The sequence below is a fragment of the Podarcis cretensis genome (genome assembly GCF_951804945.1).
Source record: "Podarcis cretensis genome assembly, chromosome: 4".
Classification (NCBI taxonomy): domain Eukaryota; kingdom Metazoa; phylum Chordata; class Lepidosauria; order Squamata; family Lacertidae; genus Podarcis; species Podarcis cretensis.
This window is the reverse complement of record NC_137173.1, coordinates 99907213-99925987: the sequence shown is the minus strand read 5'-3', so window position 1 is coordinate 99925987 and position 18775 is coordinate 99907213. Positions and strand designations below refer to the sequence as shown.

Sequence of the window (18775 nt, the reverse complement as noted above, 5' to 3'; positions counted from 1 at the left end):
AGTGTTCATGCAACAGAAGCCTGACAGCTGGTGACACCCCTCCTGTTCCTTCTGGGATGGGATGGGCCTCCGGCTCATGACGCTCCCCCCTGACATTGGTCATGACCACTGGAGCTTGCAGTCACTCCCGCCCGGTTAACAACATAAAACACACCATTATTCAAAATAAAGCAGATAATAATTACAGTGCATATTCTTTTCTCTTTAGATAAATGGATCACTGTAGACACTGTAGTATTAACTTTAAGGAACTGGGAACCTCACTGGTGATTTTATAAAAGTGTATCTATTTTCCCTTCCGAACAGTTGTATTCATTGCTAAATAAAATTTGACTTGGAGCTGAATAAACCATATGGCTGAGCTTGCTTGAAAATGAGAAAGTAACAGGTTTTCCTGACAAACAGATGAATTCTGTTTGGAGAGTTCTCCAAGGGAGATGTATTGTACGAAACTGGATTTGTGTCTGAACCGTCTGTCATGTTATATTCTCGGGAATCAGCATGCCTGAACATTATGTCAGTTTTATAATAAGTTAGCAGATGAATAGCTCCATCCAAAAAATATTTCTGCTACTGTTGAGTCCTGTTATTCTGTCTACATTAATAATAATAATAATTAGTAGTAGTAGTAGTAGTAGTAGTTTTGGGACTGAAATCATTTTAAAACAATTCAGTGAACTTCTGCCATATCTAAAAAAACCGAGTTGACAGATTTTAAACAAACAAGCGTGAATTATGTCACCACTTCTCAAACTTCCTTGGGATGCAGTTCTACATGACTACTCCAAAGTAAGCTCCACTGAGATCAGTGAGGCTTGTAAGTGCATAAAGCAGGGGTCGCCAACCTTACTGGGCCATAGGTATATTTGGAAATTGGAGTAATTGTTGTGGGGTTTATACACACACCACAGCCTATTCTGTTGGCTACAATTGAATGCTCCTTTCAAGCCTAATATATAGATATATATTAATTACAGAAGAAAACTAACAGTGGAAATGGAGATGTATATTGTACTTGGCATTTTAAAAAGGTTGCCTGAACTGCTTGTTACGACTCAACCTTATGAATGGCAAAGTAACTGAAACAGTTTTTGGGAGGCCTTCTAAACATAGCTGTCAACGTTTCCTCTTTTTTAAGGGAAATTCCCTTATTCCGAATAGGATTCCTTGCAAGAAAAGGGAAAATGGTGACAGCTATGCTTCTAAAGCCAACAGCCCTATTAGTAAACAACTGTGCAATACTTTGGTTTCTAGACTGTCTTATCTGGCTGTAAAGAATGCTTCTGGAAGTGACAGCAACAAACTGCAATACCCAGCATGCTGGGACCCCTGTGAGGGCCCATGACAGCATGAATTAGGACTCCGCATGAAGCACCTGCCCTTTTGATAGCGACTAAACTCCCACTGACATATCTTATCATCCTAAGCTCCAGCTATGTTACCCTGGCTTTATCTGTCAATTGTGTATTTATCCACATTTTTTGACACTCAGCGAGTCATGATAATCAAAGCAACCATCACATAACTGTGTTGTTAAGAATATATCTTTTCTGAGATCAAGGTAAATCGAATGACTTTTCCTCCTGCAAGAAGGTTTTTACTTAGATACAAAAGAACGTTGCACAGTTACTGACCTGAGAGTTTACTTTTCCTGAATTTTAATTTATTTTAACAAATGTTGACTTAAAAGTTGACTTCAGGTACATTGATGTTTGTATGCTACTCTACAACCCATTAAGGCTTCTGCACAACTTACGGTAATATCATTTTGCCAAAAGACTAAATACATTTCTTTGTCTGAAATACGTAACCAAACTCTGATTATGTGCACCAGAAAGACACATTTTATTGCATGCCCAGGCAGACCTCAGATGAAGGAAAATGCTCTCGGGTCGACTGCGCTGCTGGTGTCAGTGCAGGCCCCCTTTTATCCTTTAGGAGTGAACTGGAGTGAAGATTGCTCATTCCCGGGCCGCTACTCTTGCCCCACCCTCCAGACTACTGCAGATAGGCCAATTTGAAAAGGGGTTTTTGATGGGAACCCAAAGCAAACTCTGCGGTGACCAAGGGGTGGGCGGAGCAACAGTCAGTGGAGCAGCATGGCTGCTGGAGGACAGTGGGGCCACACACTGGGCCACAAACCTCGCTCACCGCCAAACCCAGTGAGCATATTTTGTTGAACATAAATGCCTCTCGATCATCATCAAATTTACCTGTTTTCCAAAAAGCTTGCAACAAACCAGATATGACGATAGCATTTTTAGCAAACTAACTTTCTCCTGGTTAAAACTCATTAACACAAAAAATGAAGGCCTAAAAAATAAATAAATAATTAATAAATTAATAAATTGGAAAGCAGTGTGTGTGTGTGCGCGCGCGCACGCGCGAGCGTAACTGACTTGCTCTCAAAGTTTGTAAATGTTGGCTAATAGCATAAAACAGGTATTGTTGCCAGCTAAATCTCATTTGTTCTGTTATTTCACTAGGTGGCCTCATTAAAATCCATTTCATGCTTTGTAATGGGAACTGTATTAGTAACCCATATGATGACCTCTGTTGGGATAGAAAAAGAGAAAATGTGTTGCTATTAATTCTGCTTGATCTCACGGCAGCTTTTTCGATCGTGGTATTTTTTCTGGAGTGGCTGTCCAAGCTCCAAGTGGTTGGCATCACACTGCAATGGTTCAATGCGGCTCATAGTAAAGTGGCAGGAACAGTCCACCACCTCTCACTGGCCACACTCTTCTCCACCAGGATGCACAGAGGATGAGGGGAGAGGATGCAGCAACTTGCTTACTTGGCCTTGCAAGGGATTTTCCTGATGTGGAGGGAGGAGATGGAGGAGATACTACACATGGCAATAAAGCATGACAATTCAAGACAACATATCAGTGGTCCGTTACAGGATTCAATTTCGGAACTCAATGGACAGAGTGTGAACAATAAGGAGGAAACAAGATATTATTGTAGAGAACATTAATATCATGAAGATATTACTGCAGAGGAACCTGTGATCCATTCACATTCTGACATCAAATAATGTATGTGAAACCTTGCAAAAGGTTCCTCTGTTTCTTTACCTTTCAGCTATGGGGAAGTAGCAGAACACTTTATCCCAGTTTCCTAACTCCAGAAATTACATTTTCTGGGTGGGGGAAAAAAAATAGGGGAGGAGTCTGCAGGGTTTTTCACACATCGGCCAAAAAAGTATATGTAAAGCCATCTCCGGCTTCTTCTTTTTTTTTTAATAACACACATTTCTTATGAGCAGGTAATTAGATCTAATTATATAATCCTCTAGCTAGTATTTTAATCCAGTCTGTTATGTTTATGAAGTCTTCTTTATTGATTTTTTCCTTGTTTTAACTAAAGGGAATAGCAAACAGAAAAGGATGTAAGAGCATTATAAAAACAAATATACGCCAACACCCTAGGGATTTCTTCAAATCTTTTTCTTGTAAATAGATTTGAAAGAAAAAGATGTGCTATTTTGATTTCAAGAGGGAAAGGCAAATCATTTTTCCCCCCAATTTTTTTTCCAAGACAGAGAACTCTTACCCATGTAAACACTTTATAGCAGGCTGTGTAGCCCAGTGGTGTCTGCTTGAGACTGGTACATGCTCTCCAAGATCGCAAGTAGAGGTCTTTCCTACTCCCATAACAGGCATGTAACAACAACTGAGGAATTTCTTGTTTCTAGATAGCACCACACACCTTTCATCCAAGTCTTTCATTTACGATCAAGGACTGACTGCTAAATGCTGAAACAGGCTTTGGCTAGGGATTATAGCAGAGTGGTTAGGGGTTTGCTAGGAAAGGCAACACAGATTATTTCCCTGTGGGGAAAGACGAGATCCTAGAAAGGGTCTAGAAATGTTTTACTGGCTTAGTAATACAAATCAACATTCTAGAAATAGTTTAATTTGAAACAAGTTTAAAGTGGAAGTTATAGGTACATTCTTAATTACCGTATTTCTGATTGAAACTATTAAGTTCTAACCCCCATCTTAAATAAAATTCCAGTTTTGCACCCAACATGCCTCATCCGTACTCCAGCAGCCTGTGCAAGCAGCCCAAGGAAGAAGACCAGCAGCAGCGACCATGGAAAGGCCATGGGATATCCCCCACCCACTTTCATCATGGTAGAAGCATCTTTAGGTCTACACATTTGAAAACTTATCCAAAATATATTATGCTTTAATTGCCAGATTCAGGAGCCAGCCCTGCTGCTTAATAAGGGTTTCAAACCATATGAAACAACCACTTGTGTTTTAAAACCCTAATTAAACATATTGTTTCCTTCTCCCTTTCCGCCGCCACCCAACTGCACTGCAGAGAGCAGGACTGAACTCCCCATCCACCACTTAGGGACTGCAACATTTCCTGCAGAGAATGTGCTGGTGAAACAGGGCGGGACTGAATGCTTTGTTCACCAGCTGGCGGGCAGAGGCTGCCTTCCCCTCCTTCTCACACCCCACATCCCAAACACCAAACTTTTAACAAATAGCTCAAGTTGATCCAGCAATGCCTCAACCCAACCTGGCTAAAGCCCAGATCCTCAGAAACTGCCTCATTTCAGTTCAGGATCCATGTTTCAGCCAGATGAGGTGCAAAGCCCGAATACGTAACACCTTGGTACATTAACCTTTCCTCCAAGGTTACAAATGAAGCAATCTTTTGCGTGCCTTTGACCCCAAACCTGAAGTCTTTCGCTGAAACCAGTTTGTTGTTAACTGAAATATTAACAATTTTAATGCTTTCTTCTGTCTGCATAGGAAATCTTCAAAACATTGGTATTCAGCAGAAGGGGTGAATTAAACTTTTATTCTCAAATTTAAAATTTCATATGGTTTAAGTTTATTAAATTTTAATGTGAATGTGGAGATTCTGAAATGCTCACTTTAATAGAGAGTAGCTATATATCTCCCAGAATAATAATAAAAAGCCCTTTCCCACAAGTCTGACTTACAGGCACCTTCTCATTCTTCCCTTTCAAACTGCTTTTCATAAATGCATGAAAAAGTCAAAACAAACAGAAGTAATCTAGGAGTTCATATTTCTACAAACTTTATCAAAAACCTGACTGCAAAAAATGAAACATGGCCTGTGTTTAAAATCTCCATCAGAAATAGTCTTCACAGGTTGTTAATTTGGGATTGTTTCCGTATATCAATAATCCATGTTCCTACAAGCAGGGAATTCCAGAAAGCTTTAAAGCTCATGCACACTCTGCTTTCTTCACCTTCCAAGACTATCTCATATTTCTTCAATCTTGAGTTGGCTCTGGGAATGTGGATTCACGATTAAATGCCAGTTGTGTATACCCTTCTCCTAAGACTTTCAGTGCTTTTCACTTCCTAGCATTCCAATTTGGATATGCCACCATTTTCAAAAAGATTGGAGAATGAATAATGAAAGCAACACAGGGAAGCAGGTGCAAAACTTTTGTAACATTCCAAAATTTTAATGTTTGGGTTCCCGGGCATTATGTGAGGGAAAGCAAATTGGCAGGCACCACCTCTGCAATCCAGAAGAGAGAGACATCAATAGGCTGTCTTGTCAGGGTGGCACAGCTTATTTCAAGTTTGCAAGCCTCTCCTAAACCGAGTTTCCCTGTTTGCCTAGTAGCATATGTCTTTTATTGCAGGGGGAGGGAGTCCTAAGCTATTTGTGCCTGGCCCATTTGTGCCTGGCCTGGCGCATCAAACCACAGAGGTGATGATATCCTTTGATACCATTTGTGAATTAATGATACTTTTGGAGTGCCTTTGTAATTGGTAGCTGACAATCCCTCATCCTAAACGAAGGTGTAAGAAAATGCCACTTTTGAACAATATGGAGAATGACAGTGAACAAGAACTATACGATGCTCAAGTTTTCTTTTCTTTTTTAAATAATATTTATTGAAGTTTCAAATAAAAACATATAAACACAAACAACAATAAGAACATACACAAACCAACAAACCAAAAACAAGTATAAATTCAAACCTTCTTTTCTATACCTAATTTCTCCGACCTCCTCACACCTCCCCCTTCTGTATTCTAATCTCATTTATCTTATCAGCAAATCCATTCCCATATTTCCCATAGTTTTTGCAAATTCTATTCTTTTTCCTTAAACAACGCCCCTGTAAACCACTAATTTTTAAACCCATATCTTTCTAGCCTTCATTAATTTTATAATGTTTATTAAGATAGTCTTTAAACTTCTTCCAATCTTCTTCCACTGTCTCTTTGTCCTGGTCTCGGATTCTGCCAGTCATCTCTGCCAGTCCCATATAATCTGTCATCTTCATCTGCCATTCTTCCAGGGTGGGTAGATCTGGTGTCTTCCAATACTTTGCAATAAGAATCCTTGCTGCTGTAGTAGCATACATAAAAAAAGTTCTGTCCTTCTTTAACACCACATGGCTAACCATACCCAGGAGAAAGGCCTCTGGTTTCTTCAGGAAGGTATATTTAAATACCTTTTTCATTTCGTTATATATCATTTCCCAGAAAGCCTTAATCCTTGGGCATGTCCACCAGAGGTGAAAGAATGTACCTTCACTTTCTTTACATTTCCAGCATTTGTTATCTGATAAGTGGTAAATTTTTGCAAGCTTGACTGGGTTCATGTACCACCTATAAATCATTTTCATAATATTCTCTCTCAAGGCATTACATGCCGTGAATTTCATACCAGTGGTCCACAACCTTTCCCAGTCAGCGAACATAATGTTATGTCCAATATCTTGTGCCCACTTAATCATAGCTGATTTAACTGTTTCATCCTGTGTATTCCATTTCAACAGCAAGTTATACATTTTTGATAAATTCTTAGTTTTGGATTCTAACAATTCTGTTTCCAGTTTTGATTTTTCCACCTGAAAGCCAATTTTCCTGTCCAACTTATAGACCTCCAGTATTTGATAATAATGAAGCCAGTCTCGCACTTTATCTTTTAGATTCTCAAAACTCTGCAATTTCCACTTGTTCCCCTCCTGTTCTAAAATTTCACAATATTTTGCAGATTGTGGACAAAATGGAGAGTTTTGGGAGGTGGCAGAGAGATATTTCAAAATTTGTCTGGCAGGGCAAAAAGCCCAGAATTAAGTTTAAGATATTAACTGATGCTAAAGAAAGAGGGGGGCTTTGCCCTGCCAGACCTAAAGTTGTATTATGAATCAGCAGCTTTCTGCTGGTTGAAAGACTGGCTACTTCTTGAGAACACTGATGTTTTAGATTTGGAAGGATTCGACAATGCGTTTGGTTGGCATGCATATCTGTGGTATAACAAGGCTAAAATACATAAGACTTTCAAGAACCATGTGGTCAGAAAAGCAGTATTTAATGTCTGGTTGAAATATAAAGACTTATTGGAAAACAAGACCCCAAGGTGGTTATCACCAATGGAGGCTAAGGCCCTGAAAAAACTCAATATGGAGGCCAAATGGCCGAAATATTGGGAAATAATAGAAAAAGATGGAGATAACTGGAGGTTGCAGAGTATGGAGATAATAAAAGATAAAGTGCGAGATTGGCTACATTATGCTCAGATTAAAGAAGTTTTTAAGTTGGACAAAAAGATAGGATTCCAGGTGGAAAAATCAAAGTTAGAAACAGAACTGTTAGAACCCAGCTCTAAGATACTTTCAAGAATGTATAACTTGCTGTTAAAATGGAATACACAGGATGAAACGGTTAAATCAGCTATGATAAAGTGGGCACAGGACATTGGCTATAACATCATGTTTGCTGACTGGGAAAAGTTATGGACCACCGGTATGAAGTTTACGGCATGTAATGCCTTGAAAGAAAACATTATGAAAATGATATACAGGTGGTACATGACCCCAGTCAAGCTAGCAAAAATATATCACCTGTCAGACAATAAGTGTTGGAAATGTAAAGAAGCTGAGGGAACATTCTTTCACCTCTGGTGGGCTTGCCCTAGAGTGAAGGTTTTCTGGGAAATGATATATAATGAGTTGAAAAAGGTATTTAAGTATACCTTTCCTAAGAAACCAGAGGCCTTCCTTTTGGGCATTGTTGGTCAGAGCGTGAAAAAGAAGGATCGAATCTTTTTTATGTGTGCTACAACAGCAGCAAGGATACTCATCGCTAAAAGCTGGAAAACTCAAGAATTACCCACACTGGAAGAATGGCAGATGCAACTGATAGACTATATGGAACTGGTGGAGATGACTGGCAGAATCCGTGACCTGGGAGAATAACTGGTGGAGGAAGACTGGAAGAAACTTAAGGACTATCTACAAAAATATTGTAAATTGTATGAATGTTAAGAAAGATGTAAGATTAGCAAAAACATGGCTTCAACAAACTAGTTATAAAGAATATAAATTTAAATTTAATTGGAAGACGAAAAGATAAATTTTGGATAAGTAACATTTTATGATTAAGTTTCAATAAGAGTATGTTAAATCCCAAAATTTGAGATATAAATATTGGAAAATTATACTATATGAATTAAACCAAGTTAATAATTTGCTGGTAAAATTTATGAGTTTAGAAAGCAGGAACAAGGGTTGTGAGGAAGTCCAAAGATGAGTATGAAATGTGGATATTGGAAAAGATTGTGTTATTATCTATGTATTTTATTGTTAAACTAAAATCTAATAAATATTATAAAAAAATAAAATAAAATAAATTTCACAATATTTTGGCCATTTGACCTCCATATTAAGTTTTTTCAAAGCTTTTGCCTCCATTGGTGACAGCCACCTTGGAGTTTTGTTCTCCAGCAGATCTTTATATTTAATCCAGACATTATACAATGCTTTCCTGACAATATGGTTTTTAAAACCTTTATGAGCCTTGACCTTGTCGTACCACAAATATGCATGCCACCCAAAAAAGTTATTAAAACCTTCCAAATCTAAAATGTCTGTGTTCTCGAGAAGCAGCCAGTCCTTTAGCCAGCAGAAAGCTGCTGATTCATAATAAAGTTTCAAATCTGGCAGGGCAAATCCCCCACGATGCTCAGGTTTTCAGTTCTCTGCACTTCGCTAAACATCCTAGCAGGTATTCTGCCATTGTCTATGTGCAGTGTATTCCTAACTAATGATGTATTCCTAACTAATTATGTAGATTTGGGAGATCTGTCTGCATGGTGCCCCGAGTCCCTTCCAATTGTTGGGTTCCCACATCTGTGGTGGGTAGGAGGTAAAGCAAACTCACCAATCCAGTCCCTTTGTCTAGGCAATAGTTGTGAATCAGAATAGTTAAACATCACAGTTAGTATAACCAATGAAGTTGGTCTGTGTCTTGGGGCAAATGGGTGGGCTTTTCCCCTTCCTACCTGGCTGGAAGAACAATAGCAGAGTAGCCAGTTGTGAGAGAACTGGGCAGAAAAGCAGGCCAGGAATCTGGAGGTAGACGCATGCTTGATTTGTGCTGGAATCCAAGGCTGTGACTAAGGGAGAAGCAAGATGTGTTGGGGTGTTAATACTGTGAGCCCCTCCATCATAGGCTCATGTTGTATATATGTGCAAATAAAACAATGTAAATTCTAAAGACACCGCAGTCTCTGCTGACCTTCTTTCCAAGGAAACCAAACCCTGGAAACCCTGGAATCTTTTCGCTTAGACAGTGGGAGGCGTGTAACACTATGCATACTGCATACCAAATGGCATCACTTTTTAATATTTGCTTAACTGAAAAGAAACTGAAGGCAAACAAAGAAGAGGTTCTTATATTCCCTTGCAACTTTCTTCTCCCCTGATTACAGTTTCATTTTGTAAACAAAACAGGGCCTAAAGAATTCAGTGCTTAATTTCTTTAAAAAATAAACCTAATAATGCAAAAGTCCCAACAAAGGCATAAATTGTTCAGCTCTTAATGGGCTGAATTACTCATCCCTAAATGGCTTGGCTCTTACACATCATATGGTCTGATCCTATGCATGTTTTTTGAAGTCTATTGTGTTCTGTGGGCTTACTCCCAAGTGTACACAGAACTGCAAATTCGGAAGCTGCTGTAGCAGATATTGGAAGCTGATGTAGCAGAATGGTTAAGGGTATGAGAAATGAGTTCCAGACTCAGATCTCAACTCAGCTATAAATTATCCAGGTGAACTTATGCAAGCCACTGATATGTTGACCTGGAAGCTATGTTTAACTTTGTCCTCAATATGATCTATCTCCGTGTCACAATTCTTTTTGCTCTGTTGTAATGGCTCACTGTGTGGGCTGTCCTAGCCACATGGATACTTTCCCAGTATCCAGCATTGACAAAAGCACTTTTCATATGATCAGGAAGATTGGCATTGCAATTGTTGGAGAAATTGCATCAGGGTAAGGAGAGTTGCCACAGGGACAAGGTTTTTTGTTTTTTGTTTTAATTGCATACTTCTTTTGGAGTACAGTGGTACCTCGGGTTAAGTACTTAATTCATTCCGGAGGTCCGTTCTTAACCTGAAGCACCACTTTAGCTAATGGGGCCTCCTGCTGCTGCCGCCGTGCCACTGGACCACGATTTCTGTTCTCATCCTGAAGCAAAGTTCTTAACCCGAGGTACTATTTCTGGGTTAGCGGAGTCTGTAACCCAAAGCGTATGTAACCTGAAGCATATGTAAGCTGAGGTACCAGCAAGCAAATTGTACAAGCAAATTCTCTGAGCAGTCTACTGCAATATTAAAGCAAAACACCAACAAATTCATAGAGTTAAGGGGGGAAGCAATCAGCAATAGAAAAAAATTACATAAAGACCAGATTAAACTAACAAACTAAGCCTAACACAATTTAAAAGTCCTACACTATGAAAATGTTCCACCTGGCACTGAAAAGTTAACAGAGTCAGCATCACTCAAGGATGCCCGAGGTGCACGTTCAAAACACCCAACACAGAAGACATTATCAGAATCTTCACCTAACTCATTTTGGCCATAAAAGAGACTGGAGGGAGGTAGCATATAGATCTCATGTGGTCTGACAGGGATAGGGAGCTGAAATCACTCCATGGTCATGGTCAGACCAATTTCTGGTGAAGTTTGGATTTGCTATGGCTACTTCTCCCTGTAGTGGTGGGAAACCAGTTTAAAATGCCCATCCATGGAGACTTATGGAACCCGCTGGATTTCTGCTTTTCCACTGGAGATAACTGTTGATCCTGCTGAGCCTCTGGAGCTGCTGAACGGAGAAATGAAATGGGCTATTTATTGACATAAACACTCATAATTGTCCTCTCTGCTATGGAGCTTGTTTTGATTCCTGATATACCAGGGACGTCCAAGTGATGAAACAGGATGGGCAAAGGCTAGAGCACAACTGGTGGAAATATTGCATTGAACCCCACCGAATGCTGATTAGAGTGCATAACTGTGTCTACTATGCGGTGGGGAAGTTGCCAAAGAAAGCCTGTCACTTGAGGCACAGGTAGCCTCAGTGGATGTAGTAAAGATCTTCAGTCCAGAAACCTGTTCATTTTCTTATCTGAACAAAGCCATGGTTTGGCTTAGCATGTCAGTGCTTAATATCTAACTTTACAAGGCTTTTGTTAGTATTATTATAGTATCTAGGAGACAGTGTGCGCATTACCTTGAAAACACATCCCTATGGTAATAACATGTTTATCTATAGCAGCTGTCCAGCAGGACCATCACCATGGCATGGGGAATCTCTTTAGTGTATCATATGTAACAGTCTTAAAAATTCACCTTCTTTGCTCTTCTTCTGACATGTGCGGTCTAGGGCTGAAGTAGAGTCCAATATATTTCTCTGAACTCCCTGATTTATCCCAACTGCATGATTTAGGGCAGTTGTGGATTAACATCCATCTTAAAATGTCTGTTTTTTGTTTTCCTTTTACAAAGCAAAAGCATTTATCAGGATCTGTTTACAAAAGTGAAAACATAGCTAATCTATGTTAATTGCACAGTCATTCTTACATAAGCTTAGCACTCCTTCCATGAATCCGAGTGACAGCAGGCACTGGTTGTTTCACTGGAAATTGGCCAGCATCAGTAGACTGCAATCTACCTTCTGACCACCCATGATTAAGGCACACAACCATATTGTTTTAGTTTTATACCATTTAACTGCAACACTCCACTGTTCGACAGTGGAATTTGCTGCCAAGGAGTGTGGTGGAGTCTCCTCCTTTGGAGGTCTCTAAGCAGAGGCTTGACAACCATATGTCAGGAGTGCTCTGATGGTGTTTCCTGCTTGGCAGGGGGTTGGACTCGATGGCCCTTGTGGTCTCTTCCAACTCTATGATTCTATGACTCAGAAGATCCGGGTGTTCATCATCCCTAGTCCTTCATTCACAGATCAATTTCCACGATTTCCTGGGAACAGAGAATGGTTGCTATACCAGTTTAAGTCTGTAACGTAAATATACCGTTGGTGTTCCAATACGCCTGAATGTGAACTTATAGATAAGTAAGTTTAATGTTTTGTTTGGGACAACATTTGTTTCACCAGCACTGTACATGATCCTTCAAATGGAGATGAAGCATTCACAGGAATCCCCCAGCTCCTCTTTACTCCCATAGGAGAGCATAACATCTTGAGGTTTAAAAAAAGGAAAGGAAAAGGAAACTGCAGTATCATAACTTTAAAATGAATCCCATTGAAAAGGTAGAAAAATAATGGCAGTGCTATGGAAGAGGCTTAGTGTAAGACACAATATTGCCATTTTAACCCAGTTATAAGATTTTCAATATACTTGCTCTTTCACATATCAGTCTTCTGTAACTTAATTCCCAATGGCACTAAATCCTATTAAGTATGTATCAACACAAAAAGTGCAGCAAGGTTGAAATATGTTCATAGACAGCCATAATAAATTCATTCAAAAATAATTATCTACTTGATAAACAGGTCACCACCCACAGTTTATTTACCCATCTAAGGTTGTCTGGTGTATTAATCCTTGGTAGCTGTCAAAAATAACTGCACTGAGTACAAACACCATGGACACATTGCACTCATTACATTGGCAAAGAAAAAGGGTTTTATATGAGTTGTTCATGCATTCTAACACTGTGACACCAGATGGCGCTGTGGAGTTCCATTTTTGCCAACCCAATTTCTCATACAAAGTTTGCAACGCATATTATTAAAACACTTCTTTGATGGGTCTAGATCATGCCCATGGTTTTAAATTATTGCACAAGGAACATGCATTCAAAAAAGCATTATCACACACACACACACACACACACAGAGAGAGAGAGAGAGAGAGAGAGAGAGAGAGAGACTGAACAACATATGAAATAACACATGTAGTCGATTAGACCTAGGGCATCCAGTATCAAACTTGACTTTTGTTCACACTGCACGCACAACACAATTCATAGCTGGACACAATTAGCAAGAAGCAATTTCAACTGGCTAGTTTCCACTTGGATAACTCTTCCAAAAGCACCTAACCACCTTATCAGAAACCAGCCAGAGTCCCTGGGACTGTTGATGGATAATGCTACTTCCTGTTTGCTTCCCCTTCTCTCTCTCTCAACAACAATGATTTCTTTGGCAGTCCATCACTGGATACCTGCCACTTCTTGCTACTTACTACACTATTCAATTCTCAGCATCTCCCTTCCCTGTCTCATTCCAAGCCTGCCATTTCTGAATCTGAAGCAGTCAGATCACCCATGTGTTTCATTTACCCCTATAAGTGTTCAAAACATGTTTAAGAATTTTACTAAATGTTTTCAATCTTGATCTATGCCCAATTGTGAAATCTGTATACAGTGGTACCTCTGGTTACGTGCTTAATTCGTTCTGGAGGTCCGTTCTTAACCTGAAACTGTTCTTGACCTGAAGCACCACTTTAGCTAATGGGGCCTCTCGCGGCTGCTGCACGATTTCTGTTCTCATCCTGAAGCAAAGTTCTTAACCCGAGGTACTATTTCTGGGTTAGTGGAGTCTGTAACCTGAAGCTTATGTAACCTGAAGCATATGTAACCCGAGGTACCACTGTACCTTCTACCCAGCAGTCGGTGGAGGGTGGGACAATCAAGGTGATGCTACTCACCTGTCTTCCCAGGTGTGAATGTTGATGCCAATTCCTTAGAAGGAGGGGGTGGGCAAGAGGAGCTCAGTATGGTGCAGGTGGAGCAACAGATTGGGAGCTCAGCAAAGTTCAGGTGCAGCAGCAGTAGCAGGAGAGTCAAATCAGGGCCCTACAGTTTACAAGAGGGGTTGGCAAACTAAGGTGTGTGGGCTGGATCAGGCCCAATTGCCTTCAGGATCTGGCCCGCAGACTGTCCGTGGATCACCATGGGGATTCTGTTCGTTCAGGCTGTGCCATTCCGCCCCCCCACACACACACCCCGCGGTGACGCCCCCTCCCTCCCTCCTCCTGGCTTCTCTCCGCCCTGCCTAGAGGAGGAAGGGGGCTGGGCTGAGCGCCATTTTAAGCAGCCCCTCTCCAGAGCCAGCCCTTTCGCGCCACTCATCTTCCCTCCGCCATTGGCACCGCCGCCCTGGTGCTCCTGTGGGCCAGAGAGAAGAGCAGACGAGCTCACTCTGCCTACCCACGAGAAGCGGCGGTGGCAGTGGTGGTGGTGGCGGCAGCAGCCCCTGGGAAGGTAAGCGCAGCGGCTGGGCCCAGAGGGTGGGGAGGAGGACTACTTGCCACCTTGCCTCTTCTTCCAGCTCCCCCCCCCCAGTGCCACTTCTCCGGCCCACCTCAAGATCTGAGGGACAGTGGACCAGCCCATGACTTAAAAAATTTCCTGACCCCTGGTTTATAGGCTAACACACCTGCACAATCATAACTTTACCAAATATAGAGAAATATTAAGAATCACGTACTGGGTTGGAAGCAGACCAGCACATTTGTGAACAGAAGGGAATAGGATATAACAGAAGTTCCCATGTAAAGAATGAGGAAGGAGTTAATTTTTGTCGGTTTTGTGTTCCTGCTACAGCCTCCAGCACCACATCTCAGTAACACTTCTCACCCATTCCAGAGGGTCAGCCTTTCAGGGTCACAATGGAGTGGATGGGAAAGAGGAATAAGTAAAAATAAAACACCTTTTCCCTTCCTTCAATGGGACAATAAATTTCTGAACTTGCAGGTAACTGTCACTGAACATGGGTCAAGTCCATGTGATACGGAATGATCCCATCCTAGTTGGTGGATGCCGTTTGCTCTCGATTCAGCCCTTACATTTTCAGCTCTTAACCTGGCATGGGGGCATCTGCTATCTACACATGGTGCTTATTTGAAGTGCTGTTTATTGCTTTCACATTGCTCTTTCATACCGTGGTGCACTAAATATTTCTGTGTTAATTTCTTTAATTGTAACTCAACCCAGGAGGTGCTGCAAAGCAGAAACGTTCTCTTAACACAAGAGAAAGTGCATCACCGTGTCAACGACGATGGATACTGCAGATTGCAATGGTAGCCAACATCTCACCATTCAGTGCTAGAAAGTATTAACATCCACCCCATATCAGAAGCTGGGCAGGGTTGTCTGACAGTCTGTAGAACCTAGTAGTCAAAGAATAAATAGTATGGAATGGGGATTATTCTAGCATTAATTTCACTGGGATTTAGTCTGAACTCTATAGTTCTTTGCCGTCTGTTTTCTCTAGTGATTCAGCACACCTTCCCCCTTCTCATTCTTATTTTCTGTCACCACTCTTTCTCTAACTCCCTATTTACTCCTCTACATTTGGGTCATGGGAGGGGGTGGGTTGTCAAACGAGATATCAGGTATAGTGAAGCAGATTTTCACGAAAATGCTGAATCTGGATCTAATTCACTTTATCAGTGGAGAACTGCTCAGGTATGTATATCTGACAAATATTTAGGGCACAACCCTATATTTGAGTTCTGCCAGGTAAGGAACTATAGGATTTGGTGGAAGTCATGATATGTTTATGGAAGACAAGATACGATAACATGAAAAAACTCCAGTGGAACTATTTTTGTGTTGAACAATCTTTTTTAAAGTAGACAAATATGGAGCATTATTTGGCGGATTTAACAAACAATGCTCCCATGTAAATAGATGCTCCCTTGTTAATGAATTAAACTGGTGGTCTCTAAGAAACTTACAAACATGCTTTAAAACATACAAAATTGTTGGAAAATGTTTGTTAAATTCTGACGGCCATTTTTAATGTAAAACACAAGCTGCTAAAGAATACAAAGAAACACAAACTCATCAGCAAAACCCAGAACAACAGGCATGTTACAGGGCTGCATGCATGTGAAAGAGGTGCAGCCGCAGTATGTGAAGATTTAACAAGAATGAGCAATTTTAGCAGCTGTTTAGAAGAGAGAATTTCAGCAGATGTAGCTTGTTTCCTGCTCTACTTCTTGCTACCCTGGGCTGTACATAATATTACATCCCTGCTCTTCACCCCACCAGCCACAATGGGCATCATAAGATAGTTTTTCTCTTGAAAAGGAAGGACACAATATTTTTTAAAAAGAAATCCTGACTTCTGTTTTAAACTTAATGCTAGGAAAGCTTATAGCAAGAGTAAGATTTACAGCTTGATCCACATTTAATCACAGTGATTTTAATGGGATGGAAACTGAGAATCACAATTGAATCAACTAAAAGCATAGCCAAGACTTTACTGTGCCATAAAACAAATTTGGGATGGTGGGTAAACGACACACAATGTCACAAAATACAATGTCATGCTTGTACCGCATGACTACAGTGGTGCCCCGCAAGACGAACGCCTCGCAAGACGGAAAACCCGCTAGACGAAAGAGTTTTCCGTTTTGGAGGTGCTTCGCAAAACGAATTTCCCTATGGGCTTGCTTTGCAAGACAAAAATGTCTTGCGAGTTCCTGCGGGTTTTTTTCCCCTTTCCCCCCCCCTTTTCCTAAGCCGCTAAGCCGCTTATCAGCTGATCCGCTGATAAGCCGCTTAACAGCTGATCGCTAAAAGCCGCTAAACCGCTAATAGCGCTAATCCGCTAAGCTGTCAATGGGCTTGCTTCGCAAGATGAAAAAAACGCTATACGAAGAGCCTCACGGAACGGATTAATTTCGTCTTGCGAGGCACCACTGTATTACGCTGGCACTGCAAGCAGAAATACCATCACAAAAATATAGGGACCAGAGTAGGTTTCTTGTTCAGAGGAAGGACAACCCAACTTTATGTTCTATGCACCTGAGAATAAACCCATCCACATGAAAAGAAAGTCTTGCTCTCCTTTTGCTATAATTTGAATTTCGAATAATGAAATGAGTTCTGAAAGAAGAACAAAAAAAGGCATCCAAGCAGTTCAACAGGGATTAGTCCAAGCAGAAGGATGCAGAAATCTAACCAGTTGTGCACCTTCACTAGCTGCCTATATAAGTCTGCTTCCATTCAAATCCCTAGTGTAGAATTTGAATACATTTTCTTTTTCTTCAATTTTGAAAGCTGAAATTATGGAGAAAAAACTTATTTCAGGTTGTAGAAAACTGCTACTAAAAATATTAAATTTATCAGGGGCTGCAATCTAGGGAGAAAAAAAGCTTTCCCAAAGAATTTGTATTCATGGTCAAAGATTCTTATTTATAAAATGACACCTGTGTAGAGGCTGAACTAGTAGCTTAGCTGGTAATTAGGCAGATGGTACATAAGAGCCTTTGTTCTATTTAAAACTTTTATTTCTTTATCCATTTTGGGATTCAGAAGAGACACTTACAATCCTTTTTCCAAGCATCTTTGCTGGGATATAAATTTCAATGTTCTCGGTTGTGTTTAATTCCAAGCAAAAGGTCATTAGGACTGAGGTATTACTATAATAAGGTTATGGGAACAGTAGAATCCCATTTATTTAAAGAAAGGGGGAAAGGAAGGAATTGGGTTGCGAGATGAAGAAAATGCACTGTGACTGCATCAAAAGAAAGATGGAAGCTCACAAAAAGAGGACGCATAAAATGGCAATTCAAATGTATTCACAGAAGTTTTTAGCAATAAACAAAAATGTCAGTCCTTTGCATAAAAACCCTCCAGAAAATGTTTTGCCTACAAATGCAATACTCCAAACTTTTACTCTGTGATCTGAATCCAAGTGAAGTGAAACAGGATTTCAGCAAGATGTCCCCAATGTCTCTTGGTATGAATATCCAGCCTTTACAAGTTCCCATTGTTGCATTAATAAGGATTTTCCAAAGCTTGTCTCCCAACTTTTCAAGGAGATTATAGAAATCTAGTGTAAAATAAGGAACTAAAAAACAAACAAATAAAAAAATCCCTCTAATACATAGATGATGCTTAATTCCTCTGAACTTGTGCTGTGGCACTGTGTGAGTGGAGGAGAAGAAAGATTACCAAGGCAGATACCAAGGTAGGTTCACCTCCTGGCAATAACTATCCAAGGCTGAATAGGTTCAGGGATTAATCTCAATATTTACGCATTTCGTGACACCTTTACCTTTGCTAGCTAAAAGACCAGAAAATAAGTAGCATGTTACCACTGTGGTCAGATTTTGAGTACAAATAGGACAGAATATTGGGTTTTTGAGTTACCATAATATAATTTTATTCATTTGTTTATTAAATTTGTATACCATCCTTCATCCGAATCTCTCATAAGAAGGTAAGAGCCTGCTGTGTCAGGACAACAACCCATCTAGTCCAGCTTCCTCTTCTCAGTTGCCACCCAGGTGCCCAAATGGGAAACTTGAAAGCAGGATTCAAGCACAAGAGCCCTCTCCCATCCTGTGGTTTCAGATGCATTGCTGCCTTCAGTTGTGAAGGCAGAGCACAGCCATCAGGGCTAGTAGAGTTCAACAGCCCTCTCTTCATGATTTTGTCTAGTCCTCATTTAAATCCATCCTGGTTGGTGGCTACCACTGGCTTC

The 18775-nt window shown here is 40.5% G+C and overlaps 1 protein-coding gene across 5 annotated transcripts in view; it reads right to left on the bottom strand.

The window, feature by feature from the left end:
* The window catches only part of KLHL1 (kelch like family member 1), a 131922-nt gene that overhangs the window by 103933 nt on the left and 9214 nt on the right, over nt 1-18775 (bottom strand). The window lies entirely within an intron of this gene.